General features: G+C 36.2%; 1 protein-coding gene across 2 annotated transcripts in view; it reads right to left on the bottom strand.

Annotated features, from left to right (window-relative positions):
- si:ch211-168d1.3 (ras and Rab interactor 2) overlaps nt 1-4,405 on the bottom strand; it is a 40,180-nt gene extending 35,775 nt beyond the window's left edge. For both annotated transcript variants that reach the window (XM_036216722.1, XM_024288648.2), the window contains exon 1: nt 3,717-4,405. The gene's annotated coding sequence lies outside the window, so the exon portion shown is untranslated. The remainder of the gene's footprint in view (nt 1-3,716) is intronic.
- Nucleotides 4,406-5,403: the final 998 nt, after the last annotated feature.

Consider the following 5,403-nt stretch of genomic DNA (forward strand, 5'->3'; position numbering starts at 1 on the left):
ATGCCGCTGTGTTGAACTGTGTTTTTTTTTACATGCTGCTATAGAGGTTGGTAGTTATCATATTAACAATAATGTTCATTTTATTGGTATTAGTCTGGTTTTTGTTGCATACAAGGAGTTAGGAGTTATAGGTTTGCTAAAACGTGAAGCCGTGTTGAACTGTGTTTTTTAGTTAGTATATTCACCAAGGATGTAATGATTCTTCATGAATTGGTTAAAAAAAAAAAAAATTCGTCAACATAATAATCAGTATATAAAATTAAAAAATTGGTTTGTGCCCGGATCTCGAAAAATGCAGAGCAGATAACATTTCTTCATGCAGGCTCGCTGTAAGTATGTCCCTGTGTGTGGGAGTGTGTAGCGCATGGGCTGCATGTTGTTTTCATTTCATTACATTTTTCATTAAGTGGTTTCCTCAACTAGACAATTTGATAAAAACTAATATTTTTAAATGTAACAACTTTTGTTAATTGATCCAATGTTACATTTTTTACAGCGTAGATTGTTAATATTTAAACTAAATCAAAATATATTTAATTTATAAAAGCAAACAGGATGATAAATCTTATATAAGTGGCCAAAAGAGCAGTTTTTATTTTGACAAAGCTCATTTGTGTGCATCATTTAATGGGTGTTCTTCTGATTACCAGGTTCATGGATGGACTGGAAAAAAAACACCTGTTTTTGACAACCTTATTTGTTTGGGTGGAGCAAACCAGGTCATTTTTTTCCTTTCAGAACCAGATATTCTAAATCCAGTCTACATACGTCCACTGATGTGCGTAAAGTCGGTTTGTTTGTGTGAGTCATTCTCCTCTTGTTTTTGTGAGAATTGAATTGTGCCAAATGAGAAATTTTCATCAGGAGGTGAAAACTTGTCAAAACAAGCTTTGGGTTTGAGCCAGTCTACCAACGAAAAATAATCAAATCAATTATTTCCACTGTTGCTCCCACCAGAACTCAAACTAAAGTCCAATCCTCTCTCCTCCTGGGTTTTGTGATCTTACCTGACCTGTGGACAAATGTCTGATTCACATTGATGACGCATGAGCAACACTTCATATTGAGTCTTATTTTCATACAAGATTGTTACATAATGTGAGATATTTTAGCAATATTTATAATAGAAAAAAGGTATATATTTTAGGAAGCAGGAAGTGAGCTTAAATATGAATGTTTTATGGTCAAAAATGGTCAAAATGACAAAAATCAAAATAAACAGCAAAAATAAATCTCTTGAAGTGTAGATAAATGTAACGATTGTAAAGGATTTCCACATCCTGGGAGGAGAACGACAACACTGCCACTGACAATGAAGAATGGCTTTCATCCTCAGGTTGTGTTAGAGTGACCACAAGAGGACAGAAGCCTGAATTATTACTGATGTGTCTGCAGCAGGAAGGATGTCCAGATTTCTCCTCTCGTCTCTGGGAGAAACAGGTTTCCATGGAATATTGATTTACACCTTTAAAAAACCTTAAATTTATGAGTAATTTAATGGGAATCATAGAAAATTGTTATAAAAAAGAACTAACACTTGAAATGTTGCTTTGTTTGAGATGTTTCGATAACCATTTGGTCTATTATGGTCTTTTAATTGTGATTATAGCATTTTTAGGCCAAATAAAAAAAAACTATGCTGTTTTTTTAGACACAGAGTAGCACTAGTTCACGACAATTTTACCTTTAAGTTGTGGGCAGGACTGTTAACATAGAGTAAGCCTCCCCTGACTTCCCATCATTCCTTTGTTTACCCTCTCCTGCTAGCTTACAGCCCCCCAAACCCCTAACAAACTTAACATTAGTGGTGAAACCATATTGACTTAATTTTCTTAATATACATCCTCCATCATGACAAAAATGCCACAGGAACATGTTAAAAACAGTAAAAAAAAAACATTATTTTCATTGCTTTGTGTTACTCAGCTCAGACAGGGGTGGAGCTGCAGGGGGCAAGAGGGGGGCAGTTGGACCCTAGCCAGGGCCAATCCTTGGGATAGGCAACCTAGTCGGCTGCCTAAGGCACCATCTGCTGGAGGGGGAGCCATATTACATTTATTTTATATATATATATATTTTTTTTTCCTGTAAACTGTTTGACATACCATTCATTTTATGTAAAAAAATAAAAATAAAAAAAAAGCTTTGTGTCCCCCACACAATTTTTGGTCAAATATTAGAGTCACTATTGACTAAGACTAAGAAATAATCAAACAAGCTCCTTAAAGATTTAGCAATAGCACAGCAGCTACACTGTAAAAAGTGAAACGTCGAATCAATTAAAAAAAGTTCTGTATTTTTTTACATTTATAAATATTATTTTTTATAAAAATTATATTTTTTTGAGAATTTTGATTTGATGAAAACTTAAAATTTTAAAAGTTGATTCAAAGTTTCACTTTTACAGTGTAATAGAACTGCTGTTTTAACATTAAAAATAGCCATAGAAGTGCTTGAAAATATGGACTTTGATATTTTCATTTGTCATTTTCCGCTCTGCTGCTCTAATTTGCCCCCTCCTGACTCCCCACAGAAAATCTTCTAGCTGGATCCAGATGATGAAGCCACTACAAGGATAGAGAGACAACTACAACCTGTAGATTTTCAAAATTTTAGAAGCATAATCCTAAAAAGTTGGGTCCGAAACTGACTTTTTTTTTTTTTGAGTTTGTTGGGTGATGACACAGTTCCATCCAAGAAGTGATGGGGAAAGCCTGCCATATAAATGAGTCAGGGCTATACTGTAACATGTCTGCAAACGGAGGACAGACTGCTCAGCAAAGGACTAAAGTCTGTCCAACAGCTCTCGAGCGTCATGCCTGGGCGCTCTCTGCGTTCGCACTCCTACACAACACAGGGCAAGAGCAGCTCCTCTGCATGCACAAAAATAAAAAAAAGCACATTTGGTCAAGCCACCTTCAAAATGAGCGTGTCATATCACACGCTATATACAGTCAAAAGGCTAAATCAATATGAGGACTCAAAACGCTGGGAGGTAAAATAAGACGAAGAAACAATAAAAAATGTTTGAAAAATGTGTAAAAACCTGCAGAAACTAATGAGCAAAACAACAGCAAGGAAGTGGTACATCACATCCACTCCTACACAGGCAGGGTGGTTCAAAAGTTATGCAACAGAGATGATTTACACTTTATCTTCAAAAGAAAAAAGAAACTTAAAAAATGAACATCTCTATTAAGCCAATTTAAAATATAAAACATATGATTTTTTTTAGGTTGATTTAATTAATTAGATGAACTTTCAAAAATGCATTAATTACAATAAAAGCATAAAACTGCATACACAAACTGTAATAATATTGTAGTTACTGACAAGCTGTGCTGTAAATGAGGTTACCCTGACTGCCAAAGCCCATGATTGTCGATTTATTGAGCTGATGCCAACCTAATTAACTGTTGGGTTGGGAGGGGGGGTTGGAGTTCTCTTTCTGCTGCACATGCATGAAGCACAGAACTGCATTGTTTACCAAAGACGTCCCCTGGTGACCGGAAACTACGTTAAACAACAAACGCCAACGCGTTGTGAACTTGAGAAGAGAAAGAGACCCTTAAAAGAAGAAAAAAGAAACTGGATTCTGCAGCATCCTGCAGCCATGCGCCAACTCTCCAGGAACTCCAGCTGCGTCTTTTTTCTTTTTTTTCCTCTCCCTCTCTCTCTTTAATTTCTATGCCAGCTCCGCTTCAGGAGCCACTTACCTTCTTTGCCAGGGTGGGAACAGGTGTTGTGCGTGGTCTGCTGTCTAGTAATTGGGCGTCCGGGAGAGTTTCGCGGGGATGCGCGCGGAGATGGATGCTGCGCCTCCGAGTCCGCAGCGCACCATGCTGTGGGAGCTTGTCAAGGAAATGCGCGCGCCGGTGACAGGGCGGAGGAGCGCGTTTTTAATTCTGCCTGAGCATCTGAAGTGATACAGTCACAGCAGAGACACCCCCCCCCCCATCCACCACCACCTCCTCCCACTTTTCATTTTCACACACAGCAACACACTGATTATATTACTGAGAAAAGAACAAAGAGCAGGGAATTATAATGATTTTTTTAAACAAAATGTGCCAATTTTATCCCTAAAAAAACTATATGTTTTGGGATTTTAAGCCAAAAATTCATTTTATAATGGAATAAACTCACTTTTCAATTAGTGCCGCACTCATTGCGCATGTGTGTTGTGGCAGTGACATCATTTATTATCATTTTTGACCACTTTGTTCTTTTTTTTCAGTGATTTTAGTCACATGAATGAGTGAGAAACAATAATAACATGTGACCATGGCGGGGCTGTTCCACCTTTTCACCGGAACTGGACTTTGACGCACGGCAGCTCTTTTTTTTATGTGCGAGGGTTATTTTTGGGCATCCACGCGCTGCTTGCATCACCAAAAAAAAAAAAGAAGAAGGAAAGAAAAAAGAAAAGAGAGAAAAAAATCCTCTTAGTAACAGGTGAGCAATGTGCGGTTCCATTTCTGTCCGCTAGAGGGCACCAAAGCATTGGGAAAAGTTGGAAGACACCACAGGCTGTAATTAGGTTGCAGGTTTGTGCTACCACCCTTTTTCCCTCTGAAAACTATTTTTAGGAGTAATAAAACTAAAATCAAATATTTTTCTCTCTATATGCTTACTTTTTCAGTCAATAATGGTGGATTGGTTGAGCCTGGCTCCACCTCCAGCAGGTAAAGGTAAAGACACTGCCTCATGGTGGAGCTGGCCACCTTATCTGAGCAGCCTAAAAGAAAGTACAAAAGTAAACACAAATCCAAGATTTGACTATGTTTGATGTCTGATATTTCTTTCCCACAATTATATGTGTTTTCATTTCTTATTAGGCATTTTAATACTCAACCGAATTATAGAGTTTATTAAAACACATTTTTTTTTAACATTGATTTTCTGTATCGTTCACTGAAGGCGATAAAAAATAGAAAACTTTTTTGGTGGGGAAACTAAAGAGGAAAAATAAACTACAGAATGAAGTGTCAAATTATTTAGAAGTCTAGGTGACAAATGTTTTTATTTTTATTTCTTCAGATATAATCAGAAGAAACAAATAAATGTTCTCTATTTTCTTCTTAAACTTCAGTTTCTTTTTAAAGCATCTTAAATTTATAATAAAGATAAAAAGAAAAACTGCAATCTGAGGTGAAATGAACAAGTATGTTAAATTGTTTCTCTATGTTTTCTAAAAAATGAAGTGGAAAAGCTTTATTTCTTTAATAGTTTTATTTTGAAAGTCCCCAAAATGTTTAGTTTCAGTGACATTATTATTTGGGGTCACAATGCAAGTTATAGTAAAGATGAGTTAAACAGTTACAGATGCATTCAAAATTGGGATTGAAAAATGTGTATTAAAACAAATAGAAACCTTTATGTAATTATAACTTGAAAAATATC

This window comes from Oryzias melastigma, linkage group LG18 (genome assembly GCF_002922805.2).
Source record: "Oryzias melastigma strain HK-1 linkage group LG18, ASM292280v2, whole genome shotgun sequence".
NCBI classification, from domain to species: Eukaryota; Metazoa; Chordata; class Actinopteri; order Beloniformes; family Adrianichthyidae; genus Oryzias; species Oryzias melastigma.